At 41.7% G+C, this 27494-nt stretch overlaps 1 protein-coding gene and 1 long non-coding RNA gene across 5 annotated transcripts in view; both read right to left on the bottom strand.

The window, feature by feature from the left end:
- The window catches only part of LSAMP (limbic system associated membrane protein), a 1004346-nt gene that overhangs the window by 457363 nt on the left and 519489 nt on the right, over positions 1-27494 (bottom strand). The gene's annotated exons all lie outside the window — the stretch shown is intronic.
- Positions 11226-27494, bottom strand: part of LOC116783516 — a 30200-nt gene continuing 13931 nt past the window's right edge. Inside the window, exons 3-4 of the long non-coding RNA XR_004355724.1 lie at positions 11779-11892; positions 11226-11370 (exon numbers count right to left, since the gene is read on the bottom strand). This is a non-coding gene — a long non-coding RNA (uncharacterized LOC116783516). The remainder of the gene's footprint in view (positions 11371-11778; positions 11893-27494) is intronic.

Raw genomic sequence — 27494 nt, 5'->3', positions numbered from 1 at the left:
TTCCATGAAGAAATGAGCCAGAGAAAGAATAGAAGAGACTATGAACAGGGACTAATTCATTGTTATGGAATTAAAATAACACTGCCTGGTATCTCATCAGCTAAGCTTGGAAATCCAGAGCAATCCTTCACCATTACTTGGCTTGTGTCCTTGGCTTCTCTTATCCTTTTGTGCTCTTCCAAGCTCTGCTGGACTGTGTGTCTTCTAATGGAACAAACAAGTTGGTGAGGCTGAGAGCAGAAAAGGAGTAAGGTACATTATAAAGCAAAACCTCCTAACATTTAAAAATAAGAACCGCCCTGCTTGCTCACTTCTTGGATGCCATGTGGGTTCCACACTTTGTGGACAGGTGAGTTTATGTCCTTGTCCTCTTACAAACCTCTTCACCCTCCAGGGGAGAGGATACCACCATTTCCATTCACAGCTTACCATCATACAAATTATTTTGTAGTCCTCCATTTCCACCTCTCCCAATCCATTTGCCTCTTCCTGTCACAATATATCTGTACACCAGCGTTATACACAGGCCTCACAAGGTAACAGAACATAATCACTTTAATGTGATTGTCTGCTTAATCTCTGGAAGAGTTCCCTGCAATCACTCTCTTGGAAGTTCATTTGTTAGATCATTCCTCATCTGGGTGAGCTGTATTTAATGTTTATACTGTGGAAAAGATCACTGGCAGGTCTTTCCCAGTCCTGCTCTAGTTGGTGGAATCTGTGCACATGGTAGAAAGGAGCTGACTGCAACTCTTTCGTTCGAAGAAAAGGGCAGCATTGCTTTTTCAATAATTTCTTTGTTGCTTTAACCTGAAGAGAATATACTAGGCAGAATGGGTCAATTTCAAGATTACTCCTCTATAGAGGGAAAGGTTTTAAACAGATCTGTTCTGGCGTCAAGTGACTTGAGTAATTTTCAGGTTATTGATCTATTTTCAGCATAATTTCTTTGTGATTATTTTCCCTCTCCATTCTCGCCTCATCACTCCTCCATAAGGACCCTCCAAAGGAGTGGTGATCTATTCCTCTTTTCCATCATATGTACCCCAGCTCACCTTTCATAATTGCAGAAACAATGTTCAGTGAGTACCAGAGGTTCAGAGACAGACTTAGGGAAGAAATAAAAGAAGTTTTTACATGCACTGTTCATTTCCTACTTTCCCAGCCATAAGGAAATCAACCATCCCAAATTCACGCTGATAAAACTTTTAGATCCCACTATGATTGTATTCAATAAAAGCCTGAGACATGAGCTTCACACAGTACCAATCTGTTCTAATCTTTCCCAACAACTGCACTAAACCAGTAACAGCAGTTCCACCCCCACAAATGCTCACAGCAGTACTGCTCTCAAGACGTAGCTGTCCAATACAGACAAAGCTGCCCTAGGAAAGAAGATCACAAAAAGGCATTGGCAAGGCAGACAAAGATGACCTCACAAAGACCTATAATAATTAATGAAAATGCTTTTTGAACAAGTCCTAAGGCTACACCTTCTACTAGGTTCAGTCCCTACTCACTATAAAGGACACCAATGCGTTGGTTTGGCTGTTTCCATGCTGGCTCACATAAGGTGGTCCTGAAAGCCCACAAGTAGAAGACTTCACAACTCACAGGATGCCTGTGCCTGTGCTGCAGCACCCTCCTGTGAAAAGTCTTTCCTAATGTCCCATCTGAATGATCCAAGTCACAGTGTGTAGCTGTTGCCAGTGTTGTACTGTCTACTGTGATTTAGAAGAGTTTAGTTCTGTTGTATTAGTAACCTTACTTCAAGTGTCATAGGCTTCTATCTCACCTTTTATCCTCCACTATATTACACAAGCTTAGATCCTTAGTTTGTTTTCATAGGACACATACCACAGGTCATAGTTATCTTAGTAGTTTTCTCCACTAGATTCTCCCCGGTTTCTTGATTTACTTCTTGAATTGTTGAGCCTGAAACTTGATACAGACTCCTAGGTCACTGGGCTGAGGGAAATGAAGAGTTCCATGTAAGCCAGTTCTCATCCTGAAAACATCAAACTGGTGTACTGGGCTACAATAGAAAGAACATGCCCAGCAGGGAAGTTCTTCCTTCCAACAACTACACAAAACTGAATGCAAGTGTGGACCTCCTCTTTGTCAAATTTTGTGCTTGGTAGGGAACTTTTCCAACTGTCTGAGAGTTTTCTACTATGTCTCATTAATCTTTGAACTCCACAACACTGGACCTAAAGGACACTGTAGCTTTACAAGTAGGTTACTTTTGTCAGAGGTATGGATGGGGCTGAAGGAACCTGTAGCAGAGGAAGGCCTGAATTTTGGAGTTCCCATGTCTATCGTGGATGTTATTTCCATCAGGCCTTTGAGCCAAAGGAAAGAAAGCTGCCTTACCTTCTTGCTTGAGTGATCTGCACTTGAAGATGGTGTTGGATCTAGCAATGCAAGGAAGACAGCTCACAGCTGTCAGTACAAGAGTAGTTGTATGCATGCTGTTCCACTGAGAGCTTAGGCAGAGAAGACTCCACATCCTCACTATCAGTAATGAGAGCTGGGGAGGTGTGTTGCAAGTACAGGTTTCAGCTGCTGGCAGCTTGTGGACCTACTTTTCCCTTCGTGTATCCCACCCACTGATAGTAAGAAAGATGGCAAGCACTATGTTGTTGCATGTGAAAATAAACACCTTCATGGATTTAGTGCAACATGATGGTTTTGCATTATGAAGGGCAGGTAAGCATGGCAGATGAATTAATTGTCGTATAACCTCCCTATCTCACAGGTCGAGTTGCTGCCAAATAGGAGCCTTTCTCCTTCCGTTGCTCTAAAGAAACTGTGAGATACAGACTGCTTGGGAGCCAGACTGTGAATAGTAAAGCAGAATGAAAATACAAGTTGAACATGCTACTGCATACCTTAAAATCTTCTGGCCTCCACAAGTACATCTGTTTATGAAAGAATCGTGAAGCTACAGTGTATTTTGGAAAGCTCTGCTTTAGATAGACAAACCCAGTTTTGCAGACATGGGACAGCAATTGAGAGAATCCCTCCTACTCTTCAGGAAAAGAACAGTCCCTACTATCCTAAAATTTGGTGATGTATAAGCCTAAAATAAAGGATTGTTTTAAAACAATAATACCCCATCCTCTACGCCCACATACACCCCAATCTAAAGTGCCTCGATCTGCTTAGTACAGGAGAATAACCTTCAGCCTTTAAAGAGAAAGACAACCTGAAAAGGCCTTCCAGCTTTGGACAGAAGATAAGTCAGAAAGCAGATTTACATCATTTTGGGAATCTGATCTGCCAATTTCAAGAAATCATACAAATTTTTAAATTTGTAATGATTAAATAGTGTTTCACTCTTTTGTAGGACCTGAGTATCCTGAATAATTTGTCATTTTTCCTCAAGGTAGAATATACTGCCTGGCATTCTCTGCAATGTGAAATGAGTGGGCCAAAGACAAAGTTTGGCTGAGATCATACCAGTGTCTTTTCATTCGTTTTCAGAAAGTTCTTTTCTCAACCAAGTCTCACAACAGCACACACAAAGCCTGCCATAGCAGGCCCCTGACCTATAGTATGCTTTTGTTGCAGATATTAAATGCTACAACTACACAGAGTAGACAGTAAAGAGCAATTCTGCCTGTTGAATTTGAGGAGGGCCAACCCTGAAATGGGGTAGGTCTTGTATAAAGTCAGTCGTGATGAGTCTAAAAAAATTGACAGACTTTCCTTGACAGGAAATAATATAGACCAGCTCAGACTTTTCTACATGTTACTGCCTTACACCCTCAGGTATTCCCAAAACCCAAAAGGAACAATCAAAAAGGATTCTGGGCCAGAAGACTTCAGAGGATACCTCTAAACAGAATTTCTATGATTCTGTAAAGTTCATGTTCAAACCCAGGAATGATAAGCAGGAATAGCTAAGTCCCTAAGAGGTTTAGGGTAAAGGCCATATTCCTTCACTTAGCATTTCCTAGCAACTACCTCAGGTGGCTTTACCCTCTACATTCTGACTTTCCTGAGTTACATTTATACACATTTTACCTTTTCCTATAGGGCAGAGGAAAAGCATGTGGGCACTCAACTTGGGACTGTGGTATCTCCAGATGGAAGCCACCATATAGGCAAGCACGGCACCAGGTAGCCTTGTGGTGCCCAAGCTGCCCTTTAAACCAAACCCTTATAGCACTGTGCATTGTGAAAGATCTCTGCAGTTGGCCAGATGTTCCTCCACAGACAAAATTCTTGTCCGCAGTGGCTCATCAACAGTATCAGGAACAAAATAGTTTCCTTTAGTACTGTCCCTTTAAAACACAGAGTTTACATTGCTATGTATATGAAAAACCAAGTGTTTGGTGCTGCTAAGGCCACAGATGTTGAACTGATGGTGACAGGGAACCTTCCACCTCAGCAACCTCACTCCTCCACAGTGGAAATGATGGTGCCAGCAGCACTTTGCCAGGTCAGTCACTTAACTGTCAGATACAGCTGAAAGGATGAAGAGCAAAGAGGGTGAAGTGGAGTCAAGACACAAAGTTCAAGTCTCATTTTGTTTTTTTACCAAAGTTTTGTGGGAAAGAATTGGCTAGGGGCCCATTTTCAGTTCAAAGCCCAAATTGCTTTCATAATTAGCAAGTCTATTGGAACATGTGCAGAGCCTAGGCAAAAAAGACAAAGCAGATGATAGCATGTCAAGAAATCATATTTGATATAGATTAAAATTACTGAAATATAGGGAATTATGGAAAAATACAATCATTTTGCAATTAAGATTAGGACTAAAAAAGGATTTGCATTCATTGTAACAAGCAAGACCAGTAACAACTAACAACCACCTACGGAGATGGAGCTATTAACATGCAAATGATCATTATTCTGACCGAGGTTTTTCTACAGAAAATGCAGCATTTATGCAGATTTAAAAGAAGTTTTTTGAAACAAGGTATGTATGGATAAAGAACCAGGAATAGGAACACTGTTTACTCAGGAAAAACAGTTCTGCTTGATATAGAAGAAAACCAAGAAAAACACAATTACTGAGTTGTGCCAGGAAAGACATGGTGTGGGATTCCAGCAAACCTCCCTGACAACACGATTAGAACGGAGAGCGAGCTTTGGGGCCAGAATGTTAATGCAAGAAATGCAAGCCTTTATTTAACAATTTACAGGAGTAAAAAGCAGGGACAAAAGAGGATGCTAGTCACAAGAATGAGATAGGAGGAGATAGGAAATTTTTGTGGAAATTGTACAAATACCTGAGCTCATCAGATGTAAGAAAAAAATTTATACCTATAATCACGAGTGTAACTCACAGGGAGAAAGCATTACTTGAAATTACCCTAAATATGACTTCCTTTGCTATCAACATCCTGTGTGATTACTGCACTAGTTTCAGTGGAGCTTTGGCTCCTTCATACTTTTTAGGTCTTGACAAATTCATTGAGGTCCATTCTTACAGACATGGAACAAGGACCACTAAGCTACAGTGGGAGGAAAAAATAAGCAAAGAGTTCATTCAAGATACTCAATGAACGGCAGACAGCACAAGACTCTTTATCTTGCCAGTATGTTGTCAAGTCCTTGGTAGAGGTTAGTAAAGAAGCAGAAGAGACAAGTATAGCAGCCACCAAAACTGAAGGGAAAGAGCTACTGTGGGAAAATTCTACCTTTAAATAAGATATAGGAGAATGTTCTTCTGCACACTGTGGCAGTGTCTTTGAGAAAAAGACACTGAATTTCACTGCAGCTCCCTTTAACATTCATACAATGTCAGATCTATAAGATTTCAAGCATCAAGGAAAGTGGCCACTTTCTAGGAGTCAGGTTTTCCAAATTTCTGAAGATTCTGGAAGTCTCTTTTTTGACTCTGGTAGCAGCAGTGTATTTTAAAGTTGCATTGCATGGCCTTATCAGAGAGCCTTTAAAAGGTACTGTAACGCATGGGTCTGATCTGTGTGGTAGGAATGGGGTGAGGGTGATAGCCAGAAAGTGCAAGATCTGTGGAAGTTACATCAATTTCCAACTTTGCAGGCTGTACTGATCTCGCAGTCCTACATAATTGAAAAGAAGGGCATCTTAGGAGGACCTGAATTTGCAAATGTCAAATTATAATTCCATATTTTGAAGGGCACAATAAAATTCTTTCAGCTCTTCAAAGGGTGTTTCTCAAAAGCTGTAAGGCAAAGCACATCACTGCACACAGAAGCCACCCACCTGCTGATGAGACAAAAATAAAATAAACAGGCTCAGTTGGTGGGTCTAAAGTTAACTGTGCCAAAGCCAATGAATGGACATATTACACTATTCCTTCTTCCTGGCAACTATGGCTTTTCATTTGTCTATTCTAATGTGAACACCGTCAGATAAATGCTGAATACCCTGAACAGTGTGCTCCCACAGGGAATGTGTAAGAGATTAGAATGACTGGCACGTTGGGCTTTTTTGCCCCACAGTCATCGTATGAGCAGCTGTTGGAAGAAGAACTTGAAGAAACTTTTTTGGCCTAATAAGTAGTAAGGCAGGATCCAAGTGTTTTAAGGTCTTGAAAATCTCCCAGATTGAATTACAGAATCACAAAATGAGTAAAGTTGGAAGGGACCACAGTGGTCACTGAGTCCAATCTCATTACATCTAATTCTTGCTTTTATGCAGTTGTCAGAAGTATCATACAATTGCTACCAGTGACCAAGGCATAGGGGATCAGTGAATGGTTCATCTGGCCACCATCTAAGATGGTTTAGCTTGGATGAAGCAAAGACATGGATCTTCTACTTCCTATTACTTTGTGTATTGGAGAACCGACTCTAAGAGAAACGCATCATGTACAGTTTAGAATAACCTGCCCATATGGGATGATTACACAAACCCAGGAGCAAGTTAAATTTAAAAAGACAGTGCTTGACTAACGTTGCAGTTATTTCATATTTCTTTTTAACCTCAACACTTAGCATGCTGCCTTAAACCATATTTTTAAGTTGAGAAATTCTGTTACCTTCATTTTATAGATACAGGAAACAGTAGTGCCCAATGATTTACTAATCTGTCCTGGTCCCTTGATTGACCCAGTCTAAGTGAGGGACCTGCCTGGAGTGCCCACAGCTCCCTTCCCTTCAGGCCATGTAACTAAGGCTCTTTCCCATCAAAAAAAGGACTGTAAAAAGAGAGAAGAGGTGGTCATGTTCTCCTTGTTGACCCAGCAGGAGCTGAAGCATTCTCCCGGACTGTCAACTGAGCCATGAATACAGCAGCTAAGGCTGCACTTTATTAGCAAATTTGAAGGTGCCCAGATGCAGTAATGCTAATAAACTGTATGCAAGTTTGCTGGTACAAGATTTGGGTTGTTGAAATTTGCACTTACTCCAGTTCCAAGCCATGGATGATCCAGGGACCATTCATAAGTAGGAAGTTAAATGAAGCTACACTATTTTGGAAATTACCAGTGGTTTACTGCCATAGATCTGATTCCATGACAGGTGGCTTTACTGCCTGAAAATGATGCAAGGTACATTTGATTTATAAGTACAGACATAACTTAAGATGCTTGCTGGAGATCACCCAGATAGTCCATGACAGAGCTGTGACTACAGACCAAGTTCATAATCACTAAGCCACATTTCCACTATCAGTGCTCCTCTTGTTCAGCACAAGCTTTTCAACTTGCACAGCAGTAAGTTACTTGGACTAACAGCTGTTGGCTTAAGTTTGGATAATTCTGTGCTCCCACAACTTGCTTAGTAGTACATACAAACTTCTCCACCCACAGATTCCAAATGCTGTGAAAATCTAGACACTATTCTGCAACATACACTTAGTCTTTACAGTATAAATATACCCCATGTTTCCTCATCATGGTTCCTCCACACTACAGCTAAAAGCATGGTCAGTTCCTGTAGGCTTAAATCACATATCCTGAGACCAAGGCAGTGACTCAAGCTCAAGTTCTTTATAAGTGTCATCATTAGGATACTTGAACAACCTGTAAGAGTTAACAAGTATGCATTCTTTAGAACTGCAAAAGACTGTGTGGTCCCAGTGACTACAGGTACATGTCAGATAAGCTATAATAATAAAATATGAACAAATATAATAAACCACCATTTTAAATACATCAGTATTGAAAGCAACCTTTGTGTAACCAATAGAGAAATAGGTAGGGTAATCAAGAACAGGGGACTGTTTAGGTGGAAGAAACAAAATATGGAGGGAAAAGAACAACTAAGAAAGAAAAAAGGGCCATAAAAGCAACTTTCCTTCATGTTACCTGCATACACACGCAATCCACAATGCTGCAGAATTAAATATTTACTTTTGCAGAGTTTCTGAGCTCTTGAAAATATGTTCACTCTCAAAGCTGAATTTCAATAAACTTAGCTCTATTCAGCAGAGCCAAGAAGTTCTGAAGGCCTTTCTAGTCAACAATATATCCTTACACCACAGCTTAACATAACCCTTGGGAAGAACCCTGGGACACATCTGTAATGATATTTGAACAGCAGTGACATGGGCAAGTCACACTTACAAGTATCTAATGCTCTTTGTACTGGTTCTCTTAAAAACTCAGAGAGCCCAATTCTACATCTGTAGAGATCTGAACACTTTGAAAATCACTGCCTGTCCAACCACTTTCAAATAGTTTAGTATGAAGAATATTTTAAGCAGTGAAGAAGGAGATGCCTGATCTTTTTGAAAATGTTTGTTATATATCAAACACAGACCAAAGCCTCTTAAAAGTTTATGAAGGTTTGGATGCAGCAACTCAGTTGTGCAGCTACTGACCACCAGAAAGAGATGTTGTACTCAAATGCAGGAAGCCTTATGTATGCACAGCCAGAAGTTCAATTTTCTTTCTGATGTTGGTAATTTTAATGCCATCTATAACATGGATGGGAGACAAATGCCTGAGAAAGCAGCATTGCAATGATCTCCTTGATGAGCAGAGAGTTCACTTTCCAAATAAAATGAGTTAAGGAACAGAGAAGGGATCAGCAGTTTGCAGGATTGATAATGTCCTTTTCTCTTCAAGCATTCCAAACCCTTAAGGTCGTGGTACTCTCAGGAGGATTTCTTAGACTGCAGCAAATTCAAGTTCAGCTGAAATGTTCAAAAACCCCTAGCTTGGGAATGGGTTATGGAAGCTGAAGATCTGGCTCCTTAAAGATAAAGGGTGTTTCATATTGCTTTCCTAATTGTTCTGAGGGAAGAAAGCCTTTTGCAGCACACTCTGTTCAACCTTGGGACTAATGGGAGGCATGAAGGAGTCTTGTTAACAAACAAGAGGTTTTGGAGCTTTGTGAATGGAGAAATTCCGCCTACAAAGCTGAGTTTTACACTGAGTTGGTTATTTTTCATCTTACACAAGTGTAGGAGACATGAGCAGTGAGACCACTAAAAATACTAAAAGTACAGAAGTATTGTTTTTCACTTTACATTATGAATTTATTTTTTTTTAAAGACAAAGCCCTAAAAAAATCCCCAGCAAAAGTTTCACATCAAAAAGGGGAAAGCAGGACAAGGAGGAGCAAAGAAATTTGGTAAGGTGACAGAAAGTCAGTGGCAAAGCATTATTTCCCATCTGCCCTTACATCAGGACTTTTCTGCAAGTGCTTGTAGTAGAAGAGGGAGACAGATCATTCAAAGACAGATTCAGAACTCCTTCTTCCCCGGGAAACTGTGCAGAAACCTAAACGTATTTTTGAAGACTATTCAAAAGATTATAAAGTATTCTGCCAAAGTTTAGTTTTTCTAGAATTTCAGTTGTTTTTTGGGTTGAAACTCTATTGCAAACCTTGTCCACCAATTCTTCCCACTAGCAAAGAGCAATGTATCTTGCAAATTCCATATGGCAATACAATTCTACCAAGAAATGGAATTTTTTTCCCTGTTATGACCTAATTTCCAAAATCCTTGAGGCAATTTTCAGCCTGATAGTGGCAGATGCTGCACATTAGACGACAGTGTTTTGAAGTCAAGATATTTACCTGGATCATAGTATTTATGCTGTTCTCTAGTTTCCTGTGCAATATCCATCATCATGTTATTCAAGCACTCTTGGTATCACTGTGTTGATATAAACAGGACTGATAACACTCATTACAGCTTATAAACCACCATCACACCTTTTTGCAGAATGTGACAAAACATAAAGCAAGCAATAGTTCCTTCTCTAAATCTCAAAATACAGTAGTTTTGAAGTACCAGGTTAGAATATAGTAAATAATCTTACTGGAAAATGGCAGACCTTTAGTAAACGTGGAGTGAGGTACTTTCATTAAGTACACATCTTCTAAGGATCTTCTACAGATAGACAGAAAGAGAAACATCATTTATTTTGACATTTTCTATAGGCTTTAGTCTTCCTCTGAAAGGGTTAGCTGGTGGATTGAGGTTTGGAGACAGCTAGGCCAGCAATCCGTAACTGAGTCGTGGCTAGAGGTGTAACTAATTTATGTCCAGAGGCATGACAAGTCTAGATGTTCCTATTCTGGGTCCCTTTTCTCCTTTGCTGGTTTATAAGGCAGGAAGATGATTGTGGCCTTAGCCAAAATCATGGGAAAGTGGCAGCCTTTGCCTCAAACGCCACAGAACATTTACCATCCCTGGTTCTTCAAAAAGCCATCCCAGCTTTCTTAGGCTCCCAGCTGCTAAGGTGCCTTTTAAGCTGATGACACAGCTACTGAGCAGCAGATCAGAGCCAAAAGCATGGACAGCACCTGGGATAAAAGGGCAAGCAGGAAAGAAAAGTAGCTCTGTTCCAAAACGAAGACAAGTCTCACTGTACCAACTTTGTGTCCCCACTTTCACACATCAGCCACCATATGTGGGAAACTTAATGCTGAGAGGGAGGATGGTGAGAAGGCTTATCAGCCTTTCATCTCTCTCCCTTACAAGCACCATCCCTGCTGCTGTTTATGCCTCCCAACCCCAGGGACCAAAGCGCCTATTAGACTCATCATCCTCCCTCTGCGGATGTTCCCCCTGAGAGGTTCATTAGGCCTTGCTGCCTGACAGCAGGCAGTCAGAGAACCAGGTGGCCACCTTCTTTTGCAATGCCAATGTTATTTCCAAGGGGTTAGACTTGCTGGGAAGAAGCTTTTAAATTCCCTGTTTCCCAGACACAGGGAGGGCTCCATAAAACCCTCCCCGCACAGATGGATTGAAGAAAGGCATTAAAATTGGTACATTCTCTGCAGGAGTTCATTACCAGAGGGAAAAGAGAAGTGTGAATCCTTTAGTGTCTGTCAACAAGCTTAGGAAAGCAGTTTCCACAGCCCTTCCTATCCCAGGATCACAAAGAACTTCACTTGCATCACTCGAATATACTCCACTGTATCCTGTAACAGTATGATCATGCTGTAGATGGAGAGGTGAGCCTGGTGTCCATTTAGCCTTGAAAAAGAAAAAATGGAAGCAGGGAGGACTAGTTTAAACTTCATTGCTGCTACTCTTCCCGCTTCTCAGTCATTCCATAACTCAATACAATATTATCTTTCTTTTCAAACTTCAAATCTATTTTATAACCATAGTTAGACTTTATTGAGTGGCTTGAATTTTTGGGCACAGTATAGAAAGGAATGAAAATTTCTGGCAGAAAAGATATCAATGAGGAAATAATGGAAAGAAATCTGAAGGGAAGGACTTCAACAGCCACTTCAAGATGCAACTTAAAATACTGAACCTATCACCACTCAGTCCTACTTTTTCCTACCTACACACAGACTTGCTATGGACACTTCCTCATGTGTCTGCTATCATGGGTTATAGGGGAGATATCTTTGTTAGGTAAGGAAAAATTACCTTTCCACCTTGTATTGAAGGAGGCTTCAAGAGCTCAGTGACTGCTCTCTGCACTTTCTTCTTTGTACCAGTATGCGTAATTTGGCTCTTGTTAGGTGTGACTGCTCTTCCTTTCTAGACCATGGAGAGAGAATGGGAATGGGTAAGGTAGCTGACTTTTAAGGGGGGCTTCTCTGCGATGAAATAAAAACCTCACAATAATAAAAAAGTATAATTATATAATAGCATTTTTCTAATCTGCTATTTTCAATAGAAACTTTATTTATAGAGCAGTCATTTAACACAGAAGTGTGGGAGTCGCAGCAGCATTTCAATTGAATGTCAGGAAGAACACTGGCTTGTAGTTAAGTGACAAGAAGAGAAGAGCTGGATGTTAGGCTGAGAAACAAGATGACCTCGGGCAAGTCATTATACCTCCCTCTGCCTCACTTTACCATTCTGTTAAGCTGAGATTTAAACAATTACCTGGCCCGCCAAGTGTAATCAGTATGTAAAGAGCTCTAAAGTGGACACACACTCAACTGATCCTCACACAACCACCAGCACTCTTGGGAACAGGCAAGAGGGAGGTAGCAAGATTCAGTTGCAGGCTGTCTTGCACTGCAAGCACTGGATATTCTTGGGAATCGTAAAGACTGTGGGCTTAGATACATCCATAGCTTCCTCATGCTCCTGTTAGATCAGGACTAACATAATGTCTGCTAACTGCAGACAGGTGTAAGAGCCAGAAAGATCACAAGGCCAAAATCAGGACATCAGAAGCAGAGAATCAAGGGAACCACCATTTAAATGACAAAAATTGCACTTCAGAAGCACGTAGCCTGAAAAAAACCCCCAGACTGAGAATCCAACACCCTTTTGGATAGGGTGGGTGCAAAGCCACACCCTATTGGGTAGCCATGTTGCACTGGTTGATATCAATATGGGAGATTAAAAGTACCTTTCTGCTTCTGCTATATATATTCATCTAGGCAACATGAACAGAGGAAGAGTACAGATACCAACAGTGCAGCCTACTCACACACACACACAGTTCTGCAGCACATACAGCAAATATGACACATCAGTCGGGGAGTCAAGGAGTTTTGGGGACAGAGTACAGGCAGCAGATCAAGAGCTCACAGAAAAAAACCTTACACCTGGGCACAGAAAAGACATGCATACTTCAGGGAGTCCCTCCTGCTCCCATTGAAAAATGTGCTATTGACATCATTTATGCTCCTTGGAGTAAACACCAGCTTCCCTTGAAAGACAGAGGGACCACATGGGAATATGGGCTGGTTGGTGGAAGCTGTTTGTCCTCTGTGGGTGCAAAAGGTCCTAGTATCACAGAATCACAGAATACATCTAATTGGAAAGGACCCATCAGGATCATCAAGCCCAGCTCCTGGCCCTACGCAAGGCACCCCAAAAATCACACCATGTGCCTGAGAGTGTTGTCCAAATGCTTCTTGAACTCAGACAGGCTTGGTGCTGTGACCACTTCCCTGGGAAGCCTATTCCAGTGCTCAATCACCCTCTAGGTGAAATACCTTTTCCTGATATCCTCCCTTGACTCAACTTCATGCAGTTTCCTCAAGTCCTGTCACTGGTCACTAGAGTGAAGAGATCAGTTCCTGCCCATCCTCTTCTCCTCATGAGGAAGCTGTAACTTTAATGAGGTCTTCCCTCAGTCTCCTCTTCTCCAGGCTGAACAAACCAAATAACCTCAGCTGCTCCTCATATGGCTTCCCCTCCAGACCCTTCACCAACCTTGTGGCCCTCCTTTGGATGCTGTCTAATTGCTTAATGTAATTTTTATGTTGTGGTGCCCAAAATTGCACACAGGACTCAAAGTGAGGCTGCCCCAGTCCAGAGCAGAGTGGGACAATCCCCTCCCTCAACTGGCTGGCAATACTCTGCCTGATGCCCCCCAGGACATGGTTGGCCCTCCTGGCTGCCAGGGCACTGCTGACATATTCAACTTGTTGTCGACCAGGACCCCCAGGTCCCTTTCCATGGCACTGCTCTCCAGCCTCTCATTCCCCAGCTTATACACACAACCAGGGTTGCTCTGTCCCAGGTGCAGAATCTGGCACTTCATATAGTTGGTGACTGCCCATCTCTCTAATTAGTCTAGGTCTCATCCCGATGAGTTGTGAAGATCAGGAAGCAGGAAATCAGGGATACAAGCACATAAAGTCATGATGTGGCTGTAGCCTGGCTAGATGACATAGGATGGACTCAGGAGTGGGGTATGTTACAGACAACTTGGGAGCAGGAATTTAAGAAGCACGAGCTGCAGGGCAAAATCCAAGGGAGAAGTTCTTTATAGCTATACCATATAGATTACTTGAAGAGAAACATGCTCTGAATTCAAAGGAAACTGAGATAATATCAGTAACTCAAGGCCTATGCATGCAGAATTCAGTATAAAGTGAGTTTCTTCCGTTATTTTCCTGCAGAAATAAAGTTGCAGGCACTTCTGGTTGCTGAAAGACTTACAAACACACGGATAAGATGAGGTACAACAGAACTGTGTCTATGATTGGAAAGACTGTGCAATCAACGTATAATTAACCTGTGAAACTTGTTGCCAGAGGATATTATAGAGGAAAACAGATTAGCAAGATTCAGAAAAGGATTAGACCTTACAAGAATAGCATCTGCAGCTAGGCTTGCTAAAATAAAAACCATATGGGTTATTAGTCTTCTCACTTCAGGGTATAAAATGATCGCAAGTTGGGGTCAGAAAGCAATGTCTCCCTATTATGTAGCATTGTAAAACAGGGCACACCAGGGGGTTGTTACAAGTCTATCTAAAGCATCCAGCACTGGCAATGGTTAGGACAGAATACTGGACTAGATGGGCCATTAGTTTGATACAGACGAGCAATTTCTTATACCATTCTGCCCTCATTTCCTGGGAGAATTCCACTCCCCAAACTGATATGCACTCCAAGCAATTGAAATTCAAGTGTAAACATGTTATTGCTTGAGCAATTTGTGGGCATACAAAGATGCAGACTAGCACTTAGACCCCAAATAGAGGCGCTTTGTGGACTAAGAGATTTTTCTATTATAGTTTTGTGATGACCACCTACAGACTTGATGGTTGTCATTCAGCTGGTCAGCGTCAGTGGAGGCCCAAAATCCCTCTTGCACAGGCTCTCAGTTTGAAAGCAGTAGAGAAATCCCCTGAATGTAGGATGGATCCTACACCATTTGCAGCTGCATAGTTTGCTTACCACATGGGAGAAAGAACCAGGATGCAGCAAAACAAGGCAAAGGGCAGACTAGCATTCCATTTTTTCTGATGTTGCTGAGGTTTTTCCTTTCCATGTCTTATGTGGGTAGGAGCCACACTCTTCCCCTGGCTCCCTGCTGCATAGCAAGTTAAGCAAAGAGTGTCCCTCTATCCTACTGCCTCAGACAGGAACAAGACTGGGGGAGAAAAAGGTGAGAGGTGGCAGGTGTGGTGAGGCAAGAGCAGAAGGTATGCAGAGAGCCAGTAGGGTAGGTGTCAGGAGGTGAGGAAAAGAGCAGGACTACAAACAAGTGGCACTAGTGTGCGAAGCAGAGGGGGAGGCTGCTCAGGGTAGGGGATGCAGTGAAGGAAGAAGGAGTTGCTAAGGACACAGAGGGTGCAGGTGGATGACTGTATGATCAACCACAAGGTCACATAGTGCAGCAGCAAAGGCTAACATCCATGGGGTGCAGATGGACAGGCAGGCAAACACAAGCAGAAGGGGAAGGTCCAGTGGGAAGGATGGAAAACACTCTACTTCCTACTCAAAGCCACAGCCAAAAGCAAAGCAAAATTTCGGTGACAACAGAGGTGAAAATGTTTGATCATAGGTGGGGACACTGTGCCAGTGATGCTGAGAAAGTGCATTTGTACAGGCACGTGCTTAAAAGTGGGTGGCATTACCATTACACTGCTTGGAATTTGAGCAGCATAGGGTGAGTGCTTCATGTGTAGCAGGTGTGCAAGAAGCAGAGTGAATCTCCTCAGCCCCCCTTTCCATCCCCAGAACAAACTATTTCAGAATTAAAATGGGATTTAAGACTGTCAGACTAGGAACAAAGACAACTTTGGGTGGTGAACTATTTATACCATCCTAGACATATGTAGTATGCACACAAATTTTAATGGGATAGGCTCTGCCTTTCACATGAGCTTGTAACTCCTGAATTTCACTTTCTGATTCTACTCCCAGTCACTTCAAATGCCTTTGTGAAGAGTTTAGAGCCCTTTATCTCCTATCTCCTCTAACGCTGGCCATAGCCTTTTACAGCAGAAACCATATTTTTGGGACATGTCTAGTACAACAGGGACTGGACCCTTGTAGAGATCATTCAGTTTTCTGAATAATACAGTTAAATGTTTTCCACCTGCACCACCAACATCTCTCAGTCCCTGACTCGAAGGTCAAGTGTCCACTCTGCATCAGATAGCCTGATCTTCAGAGACTGCATGTACTCTCATAAAGGTCAAACTAGCAACACAGCTATTTCCCCTCAGAATTTTCTGTGATCCCGTGTTACCTCTGCAATCGAGAAGTCATTTCTCCCTCTCTTCTGAACTCTGGCCTATCAGACTTGGCAGTTGTCTCTTGACTTACAGTGACCAGCCCCTGGAAGGTTACTCTCAGTCTTGAAAAGGTCAGGTGCACATAAACTCTCACACAAACACATGTCCACAGAAACACACACAGATGCCAGGATTCACAGATGCACACACAGCTTCCTAGCTTCGCACTGCTGTTTTCAGCAAGGACCACTCAAAGTGTTTAGCCTGACATGCTGTGATGATGATGTAAACGGAAAAAGAAAAGCCCTTCACCTGTGAAACTAATTAATAGTCAACAAACTTGCTTCAAGGTAGGAGAGCTGGCACTGAAGGCGAGAGGCTGTCCCAGGGAGTGGCAGGAGCCAGGCACAGCTGCTAGGTGGCAGCAGCCATTCACTCAGCACAAAGCTGAGGCTCGCGAAGGTGGCTGCTGGATTTAATTCTCTGAGAATTTGATGCTCATCAAAGTGAGCCACTGTTGTAGCCCCCACTACAGCAAAACCGCTCAAGGCCGCTGCTGTCGCTGCCCGTGATGGGAGCATACATAAGCATGAAAAGAAAGCCATCCTGACTGTTAAGGAATACCACAATTGGGGTTGTGGCTTTTTAAGGGGATAAAGCTGGACAGACATCTTGTGATGATGTCGATGAAATCACGCCTTATCAGTAAGCAGAGAGGCTGTGTCCTCCTCCACAGCTATTTCAGGGCCCTTTATCACCCCCCCCCATCAAGGCAAATACTTATCTTCCAAGGGCTTTTCAAACACCACTTAATTAGTCTTCCCAAACCTATAAACAAAACAGGGGACCCAGAGCCTTGCATTTGCTGTAACAAATGAGAATGAAACTCTGAGAAGGGCCCCAATTACAGTAACATCCACTGCAGCACGTGGGAAGTGCTGCAGCAGATTTAGGGGCACTTTTAAGGATGCCAGTTGAATATTATAACCTCGTTATTCATATAATTAATACTGCAACTACTACTGAATTCCATGTGTTATTTATAGAAGCATTATGTTCCAGTTATTTTCTGCAGCTCTTGTCTCTTTGACATGCAATAGATTTTCTTATGAAGACTGTAGGCCTGCATCACTGAGGACTCATGGGAAAGGCAGATTTTCAGCAGAATGTGGTTAAATATTCTGGTCCATTTAGCAATGAGGTACTGTTGAACACAGCTTGAAAACTGAAGGACAGAGATTCAAACTACACCAAGTCGGAAAGCCTTTACAATATCCATTTGCTTGCTGCCAGCCACCACAGCCAGCAGTTATGGATAAACCTTGACCCTTCATGCTTTTTCCTGGCATGAAGAGCAGGCAAGCAGTAAAAAATACTGACATCAAAATCGAGTCGTTAGGTTCCAGGGTTAACATCACACACAAATGACTGGAGGTACGTCAACTCGCCCTCAATGAAACTGGTTTGGGCAGATATTGCGTTGATTGTTCACGCTTGGGAAGTTTTCTTTGCAACTACAAGAAAAAGAGTGGGTTTCAGGAAGAAATACCATCCTTTTTTCTCTGCAGATGGGGAGAAAGGGCTCTTGGACTCTGCAGGGAATTTAGCAAGCTAAGTATGAAGGTGGCGTAAGTGTCGTTTGTGTCTGCTCCACTTAACTAGAATGGTCATACTTACTCTGAGCTTCTAAATCTTCAAATAACAATACCAAATGAAAACATGAAGGTTAGGTGCTGTCCTTCTTCCCTGGCCTAGAAGCAGGAAATGTTCCTGGAGATGTTCACTTGAGCCCTTTGAAGTATGGAGGAAATTGGATTAAAATTATGACTCATATTGCCAGAACAAGGACTGAAATCAAGCTCTGAGCCCTTCCTATCCATAGTATTTAACAGTTAACTCCTTCTCATGAAGTTTTGCACCACTCCAACTAGCACCTTCTAAACCCAACTTCCCAAAGAGGCAGCTAACCCGACCCCCAAGCAGTGTGGACAGAAAGCAGGCCCATGCCATGTGGTCTACCTCCTGGCTCTCTTCTGTTTAGCAGGATAAGACACAAAGGCTCCTTTTCTGAGTGTTTGCTTTATGACGCCAGTGGAGGCTGCCCCTGCCACTTCAAAGGCCCTTGAGAAAAAGGGCCTTTAAAGAAAGTGCATTTTCCTTCAGAAAATGGGGAAAACACTTGCCAAGCCCTAAGACAGGAGTGAGTTTTAAGACCCTCTTATCCTTGTTGTTAACCCGAACATTTTAACAACACGTTAACCCTTGTTAACCTCCATGCACTTCTGCAGGTGAATGACATTTTGGGCTCCTTAACTTCCCCCATACACAGAAAAATTTGTATGTGGCTTCAGGCTTGTGCAGGATCAGGGCAGAGGAAAATGTTCATTTGCAGACATTTCAGTTTTGCAGAGGAAATTCCCTTGCAAAAAGCCATCAGTCTGCTCCTCTGCAAAGTGGTGGAAACCACTCTCTGTCCCCATGCTCATTAAAGATATTGTGAGGTGCCATTCCTTGAGGACTGTCTGAATGTAATTGGTTTATTCTGACTCTGCCTCCAGGGAGACTGCTCACTTTGTCTGTTTTACTCTACTCACTGCTTGCCTGTCCTTCCACTTCAGGATAAACTTATAATTCAGGTCAAAGCAAAAGTTCACTTAGCAGCACTTAGTAGCACCTAATATGTCAGGCTTTCAAGTTGCAGGTCAGACCTACAGGTTAAAAAAAGCTACAGGTAAAAACAATATTAAACAAAACTTAGGAAAATGGTTCCCATGGAGCTGTAGAGATCTTGCCTAGATCTCCTCTGAAATCACCAAGCTATGAGAGTAGCAATCTCAGGTTCATACAAGCACATTGGCTTCCTCCACTGTAGTTCTCTTCCCACAAACCTGGCAGCAACCCACACGCAGCTCTGCATGTGTGAGACACAGAACAGGTCTAGCCACACCCTCGCCATCAGGTGCTTTGCTAGTTACTGCTTTCTCAACTAGAAACATTTTCGACATTTCATCCATCAGATTTGATGATGCTATGATCACAGGTACTGTCTTATCTCTTTGAGCACATCCCTTATCACCAAATCCTCAAAATCAGTCTGGAAAACTGGTGCTTGATCCTCTGTGCATCTGTTCTGGTCTAGGCAAACAAAGCTCTTTCACTTCCCTCTCTTCCCCCAGTCTTTTCCCAAAACCAGCATGCTGAGGTTTGCTGCCAATTCAAATGCAGATGCCAGGCTGATGCCTTACCTTACAGAAACAGCTAACTGCAATGTGAAAGAGAACTCCTCCACTAAACTCCTGCCTAGTTGGCTAAACAGCACCTGATCTATTTAAACATAGTTGCTGTCTGTTCCTAAGACCTGCAGTTAGCTCCTAGTGAGCCTACTGGTTAATTGTCTCCACCCAGTCTGGACTGTTTAATTTATAAATTACATTAAATAAAACTAAAATCCTGTTGGGGCTACTAATATATCATTCATTAAATATTATGTAAAACAGCAGAGATACATATTTTCTGTTAAGCTCAGACACGTTACTAACTCCCTGTAGAGATCATGTGTGATATCTCTGGATGCAGGCATGCTGCCTAGATCCCCCCTGAGGACAACTCATCCATCCTCCCACCATCTGTCGGCATGCTGGGGTTCCTCCGTCACACCTAGGCAGCTAGCTCTGGGCTGTGGATTCTGCACTGTGGCTCCGACACTCTAAGTTAAATGGGCCTTAGTGCCCTCTCTGAGACACTGGAGAGGAGCTTGCACCCCTGGATTTCTAAGTTTCTGACTTCTTCACACCACAAACTTGACGCAAAGTCCCTGGAGTGTCATTAAACCCACACTCTGAACAGATTAGAGATGCATCCACATTTGTCCTTCCCAGCATTCCCCTGAAGGATAAGTTTCATGAAACGGCAGAAACTTTACAAAGTGAAGCGGAGCTCATCTCTGTCTATTTCAGGTAACCTCTCCATCCTGTCAAACAGCTTGTCTGTCATAAAAGAACAAATGGAGTGGTGCAGGAGTAATGGGAAGCAGAGAAATAAAAACATCTAAACTCTGGGCAGGAGGTTTCTGTTGTTATTTCTGAATGTGTTTAGCATAGAGACATATTGTACATTTAGCGTAAGTCCCCGGGACCCTAATGAGCTCCTAATGTACCCCATACTTCAAGGGTTTTCCAAAGAGGCCAGTAACTTAGCAACAGCAGCAAATCCTTGACAGGAATAATCAGTATTTGTGCTGCAGCTTTAGGTTTCCCCTCTTCTCTCCCACTAAGTGGAAAGTGGTTTGCCTGGGATTTCTTCTCTGCTTTGTCAGTAAAAACCCACTACCAGCAGCTTGCATGGAGCAGAGTTCTTGGAGAGTGGAGCTACCAAGATTCTCCTGTGAAGAGTTTTGTAGCATTGGGGTGGTATAGAGGTGGCTCTCTAGGGATGCCACAAGCAAACCAGGGCTGGGGAAAACAGTGATTTTCACGATAGCAAACTAGACAGTCACCAGGGCCAGTGGTGGTTCCTCGGGGATACCAGCTAGAAGGTGATGAGCAATGACAGTTCTTTGCTGCATTCATGGCTCTCAGCTACAGGAAACTGAATCACCAAACTCCAAAGACATTCTGTTACAAATACAAAGCAAATACTGATAGCTAACTGTATTTCTAGAGGCCATATGAGACAGTGGGCTCCAGAGGAACATGAGGTCCTTCTGAGGCAGGCTCTTCACTCTTCCCAATGGGGTGTCATTTGATGCCAGCATGCATAAAGTATATGCCTCCCCTGCCCACATCTCCTGCCTGATTCCATTGCCTTGTTGCTAGTTGTAGGCATGGCACTGGTTTTGGACGGAGACTGCTTTACATCTTAAGCAAGCAACACGAACAGGCATCAGTATGCTAGGTGCATAAGAGAATAATCCATTTTATTAACACCAAGAAATCTCCAAAATGGTAACCTGATGTGCAAAAGTGAAAGGAGTTGTCCAGTACCACGGAAGGCCTGAATAGGAGACAATCTATTCTGAAATAATATCTGTATGTCCTATTTATGTTCCTTAGTAGTTACACTGTAAAAATACATTGGATGAACAATCAGTTTTCAGCTAAAAATCACCACACAGTTGTTCTAGACCTTGGCTAGTACACTTCCAGCAACCAAAGTACAATACCACCAGTTCTAGAGGTCCAAGTGTAACCAGAATTTTACAGACACAGCATATCAACGTTTTTTTCTCCCCAGCATTGAAAGGAGGAAAGGTTAATAGTGAAAAAAAAATTTAACACGGACTTCTTGACCCAGCAGTGGCCTTTGAAATGTTGAAGAATGGTAAAGTCAGTCTAAGAAAGCCTGATATATAAAAAACATGGCATCACACCCATATCTCTTGCATTTGTAGCAAGAGAAGTGACTAGGCTTATACACTCACCTTGTGAATTTTAGAGAAGTCAGTGGAATAATTTCAGAAAATTTCAACTACTTAGAGCCAAGCAATCTTATTTACAAAATATCAACTGACTGAGCATGGAAAATGAATGAAGAAATATTTGCCAGGAGGAGGAAAAGACTTTTTTTTTAGGTGGCCGTCCAGGCAGTAAATTGGAAGAATATTGTGGGCTAACTCAGGTGAAACACCACTAAAAAAAAAACCAAACCAAAATTCCTCTACATTCAAAGCAAGCTCACTGAGGTGCAAAAGCAAGCTTCCCACCACACAGATTTGAAACTCAGCACAGCACAGACACACCAGTGGATTGCAGCACTCAGTTGATGGGATCTCCCGCACTGTGTTGTACAAACTCACCCCAACACTGTGAAGCAACAAGACAGGTCCAAGGCAATATAAAGGATTAAATCTGCTATTCTAAGCAAACTGGGTGTTCAAAATCCACCATGTTATTTCAATTACTCCAAACTGTCATCACAAACTCACAGACAAAGGAGAGGCACGTGGAAACTCTTGACCCCTAAAAGAAACCTACTGGAATTGCAGGAAAGTATCACAGTGATTTGTCCTTCCTTGTTTTTCATTACACATATGGCAAGGCAAAGCAAGTCCAAGACCTGCCCACATTGTAACTTTGGCCTACAGCATCACTCAGTTAGGTCTCCACGAAGCATGAGAGAATCATTAATGGCCTCGCTTTCTCTCACACTCAACCTGGCTTTACCCAACCAGAAATGTCTGCAGGAAAAATCTGAAAAAGCCATTAATGGGGATAATGATGCTTACCTCCTGTATAAAGTGCTTGGAGATTCATGGGATGGAAAATGCTGTTTCAGGTAGGTATTTATTAAATACTTATAGTTTCTTGTATTGAGGATCCATACTACAGTCCTACACTTGGACATAATTCCCTCAACCATCAGAGACTAACCTCTATAGGCTGCATTAAAGAAGTCTATACCATATGGTTTGAAATCTACGGCTGTCACATCTATCCTGCAGACCAGATGTAGATCTAAATAGTCTGTGCCCACACTTTCACAAGCAATGATCTTTTTGCACTTGTCTTTCAGAATATGTCACCTCATATTATGGAATGAGACAAACAAATCATAGTTCTCAGGTGAAATCCAGACCCCCTTAAAGTCAAAGGCTAGGTCTTTTTGATGTAAATAGGGACAGTATTTCATTCTCTGCCTGAAATTCTCTTTGATCTGAAAAAGCACGGTTTGGGTTTTTTTATGTCTGACTTACAGAGTTGAAGGAGTCCTAGAGCTAAGTGATGAAACAGTGCTAAGAAGTTGTGGGGCTGTTGTCACCTGGGACCAGCTGCCCCAATTTTGGTAACCAGATAATCTGCTTATTTAACATTTCTGGGGCCTCAATACTCTGTCTCATGATACATCTCTTCCTCCTTCTTGAATAAAGCTCAGTAAAACATTTGACCTTTTCCAGCCTTTGGAGTTTCATTGTTGTTTTAGAAGGAAAGCAAAGCATGGGAAAACATCTGCTGAAGAAAGAATTCTCTCATTTGGATAACACATTCCCATTTATTGTAAAGAAAATAGGCTCAGAGGGGCCTACACCTGTGATTTCCCATTCATGATTTAGTGCTATAGAAGTGACTTCATTCCTGAAAGCACAAGGGTCTCCTCAGAAGAAGATGATAAATCAGAAAGGACCATAGGGGATCAGCTGGCAAATCATGACCTCATGAGGAAACTGAAGTTCCTTGTCCAGTTTCTATCAAAAATGACAATGAATTCAGAAGGTTTCACCCTAGACCCTTCACAAAACCTGCTGTGAGGCTCAGCATAAATTTCAGTCACTAATCAAGGGGCACACAAGCCTGCAATATTAATAAGAAAGTTGAAATCACAGCAGAAAACCCAAGCAAGAATGGGTGAAGGGACTGGGGAAGGACAAATTGTTAGAGTAGGCCGTGCCACAGTGTTGGCATTAAGGTGTATTTAGCAGAGCTGTATGCATGCATGAAACTCTCACTTTGCTTGCCTTTAGTCTGCAGTGGCTGTCCCTCACTTTTTACGAGCGCTAGAATTCACTAAGCCCAGAGAGATAAAACTGGTGAATTAAAAAGCAGTTCTCTTTGTTTGGTTTTAAGGCAGGGTATAAAACACAGGTCTTGCTGAAGCATTACGCTTCTTGCTGCTTTGTAGGCAGCCACATTAGTCTCAGTGCCTTTCAGATATCTGCCATCAAACTAATTACCTGCCTAACGGGAACTGAAATAGATTTCCATTCTCCTGATGTGTAGGAAGGCGAGGAAGCATATGCAACATGGAGGAGGGCATGGGGACTACATCAGATGGGAGAGTCCTAGAAAAGGACCCTAAATGCAAGAACCTTTAGGGGCAACATAGGAGGCCCGAACCTAAGATAAACACCTGATAACTCTGCTGGTTTGGCAGCAATTAAAGACCTAAGAGTAAGATGTGAAGTTCTGCTTGAGTTCTCAAGCATCCTGCTGCCTGAATCCAAGATTTTGCTCAAGGACCATCTTTAGCATTAATCCTGTAGTTAGATACATGACACAAAAATTCCTAAGATTCTAATGCTCTTACAGTAGGACACTTCTGGAAACAGGAGTTATATCAATAAAATGGATCATTATTGCAATTAATTTCACTGAAATAAAATTGAAACAGAATGTAACATCAAATTCCCATCTGCTCACCACAAAGAGCTAGACCAGTCCTAAAACAAAACTAAAAATAAATACCTGCTTATAGGCTGAGACAGCCTTTATTACAAAGAGGGTGAAGGGGAGGTGGGGAAAAAAAGAGAGTAGAACATACTCTTGAAATGCCATGATATTCTCGCTCCATCCCAGCTCATTTGCCAAACCATATTCTTCAGATGAGAAGGGTTATTTTCCATTTTGTTGCTTCATGATTAAGTGGAACAAGAGCCTTTGCTCTCATTGGTTAATTAGAAATACCCTCTACGTAGATGTATCTTTTTCCAGTCCCTTGCTTCTTAGCAAATAGAAAATCTATTTTGGCTTTCTCGCATTGACCCTTTAATTGAACTAACATGGGTTTTGTTACTGTTCTTTGTTTTTAAATAAGCAATTTTGTACTTGCAAATTTTAATTTCCCACATGGCAAAACACTTCTGAATATTGCCAAATCCCAGGCACTGGGGCTAGAGAAAGTACATCTCTGCTTTCCTACACCCAATTAAAAAAAATGTTATCATCAAGTATCCCCCCTGAGTGGCCCTTTGCCATGACATTCTGTTGGTTTCATGTGAGAGATCATGTTGATGTTCTATGTTAATCCCGTCATTAATTCTATTATTAAAGTTATAGAGTTGTGAGATTAGGAACCTGTTACCTATATAAAGCCCAGACAATTTCTCTCTTTCTCTCTCTCCCTCTCCAAAAAAAGGAGAGGAGAATCTTATTATTTGTATGTAGTCTATTTAAACTAGGCTTGCAGAATTCTACTCAACACTTACTGGAAGAATATTCCTTTATCGGTAGAGTATTAGATGGGGAATTTTTGACTGTGTATTATCTTCACCATGATAGTGCAGAGGGAGAAATCTCTGAGACCCTAGTTGGCAATTTTTTTAATGACAGTTTTATATGTTTATTACTCTTGTTTTTTTGCCAGGTTTGTTAGGCAGGGAGTAGGTAACAACTTGCAATCTTGTCCACTGGCATGTATACACACATTAATGGGCCAGATGGAGCTGCAGTGATTTTAGCAGCTGAGGGTCTGGACTATTATGTTTATACAGGTTAGGGGAGAGAGGAAACAGATAACTAATTTAATATAACTTCAGAGCCAGAATCTTCACTAAATTGGACATAGGATTCAAAGTGAAGAAGAAAGAGAAAATCTGGCTCATTTTCTTGGCTCTGCCACTGATCTAGTTTGTAATTGTAAGCAATTATATTTACCCCATCTGCAACACGATTCTAATGTTTCTCACTGCCTCTGTACAGAGGTCTGAGATGGAGATGCATAAATGATTTCTCAGATTTACCTGACATTTATTTTCATAAAACTTCAGATATGTAATCTGCACCTTCCATGTGTTTCTTTTTTGGGCTTGACAGTGTGCTTATTTTATTTCTCTTGTATGCTTGCCTGCAATAATTAACAGATTTTAGGAGTAAATGATGTTCTCTTTGAAGTGCAGATTGTAATAAATTCACCTGCATTTTGCATTACATTTTAAGCAAAAGATTTGGATTTTTTTATTTTTCCTTTGAAATTATTACTGTAGGATTTCACCAGCTATTTGCTAGAGTAAAAAACACAGATTCGTATTAGTGTGCATGGTTTCTGGCATCTTGCCAACCTTTTTGTCCTTTTTGTATGAAGCACAGACTAATTTGAGGCTTACATGTAATTTGTTATCAAACTGTATCAATAAACTGTAGTTAGTTTCTATATGTAAAGAATATAGCAATATATCCAGAGCAAAGCAAGCCAGTATTAACTATTTCTTTTTAAATTGCTAGCAATATTCTGTTTCTCTGTGTGTTCTGGATCACAGCTTTCAGTCCTATTACTCAATACATATTGCCCAGGTCATCTGCATTCACAGGTGTCCACAATTTCTTACCTTCCCCTTATTACTACTTTCAATAAATCAATGAAACTTCATCCAAAACTTGTCCTTGCTTCTGGCCCCTGTCCCTGATCCTCCAGACACTGAGAGAGTAGAAGGAGAGGGAACGAGAGAGAGGGATGGTCCTTCTGTATTATGGATTGCAACCATTAAGCCTATGGCAAATTTGAAGCAGCCTGAAATAATTTGTGCTCATTGCATGAAAAACTGCTTCTCTTTGTGACAATTTTCTGAATGTGCATGTTGATTTAACTCAAAGACTGCTGTTTCCAGGAAGGGAACAGTAATACAGTAGATGAGGTGGTTTAACCTCAAATACTAAAGGATTATGCTTGGTTCTGGCTGACTCCAACTCATTCCAGTTCTGCTGAACTTCTTTAAGAATAATAAAATCTTTAGCTCTAAAGACCCATCACCAAAAAAGCAAAATGCAGTTAATCAAAAAGCAGAAGACAACTTTCTCGATAAAAGGAACACACTCCAAAATCCGTCAGAAAAGAGGCCTTCCTAAGTCCCCTTTATAAGACCTGTGCCTTCTGGCTAGGCCGATATATATACAAACAGCTCATGAATTACAATTTTTTTCCTCAAATTATTTTGTTCACTTGTATAAATGCACAGCATTTTTGCCTGAAGTGACTATGACATCACTGCAAGTTTTCCAAATAATCATTACTAACACAAAGGGCACTATAGCCCAGGGCCGGGTTTAATATTTGTAAAATCAGCAGCTCTGTCAGCAAGAAGTTGACACGTGAAATTTGGTACCAAACAACTGCTGGAGATATCAGAAACAGAAAAGAAACACAGGTTTTAGAAGGTGACCAGTCACACCCAGGCAGTTTTTCATCCTCTTTAACAGAAGTCTTTTGCCATGAAAAGCTACGCTAAGCCAGGGAAGCCCAGTGTATATTGATTATATTAAAGTTGATAGTAAAATTATAGTGGAATACATGTATAAAGAACAATGCCAAGTTATGGGGCCAGACTTTTTGAAAGCAAAGGCCAACAGTGACATGGATGGCAACAGGAGGAAGGCTTTACCTGTGTCTGTAATGAGCTCATTTTGTAATTTATCTGCAAAACTCCATATGCGTTAACACATACACACTTTTAAGTATAATGGCCATTATAATATCTCTTCATCTATGATGCATTGTT

Source organism: Chiroxiphia lanceolata, chromosome 2, assembly GCF_009829145.1.
Source record: "Chiroxiphia lanceolata isolate bChiLan1 chromosome 2, bChiLan1.pri, whole genome shotgun sequence".
NCBI classification, from domain to species: domain Eukaryota; kingdom Metazoa; phylum Chordata; class Aves; order Passeriformes; family Pipridae; genus Chiroxiphia; species Chiroxiphia lanceolata.
The sequence above is the reverse complement of the archived record's forward strand: the minus strand, read 5'-3'. Positions and strand labels throughout refer to the sequence as shown.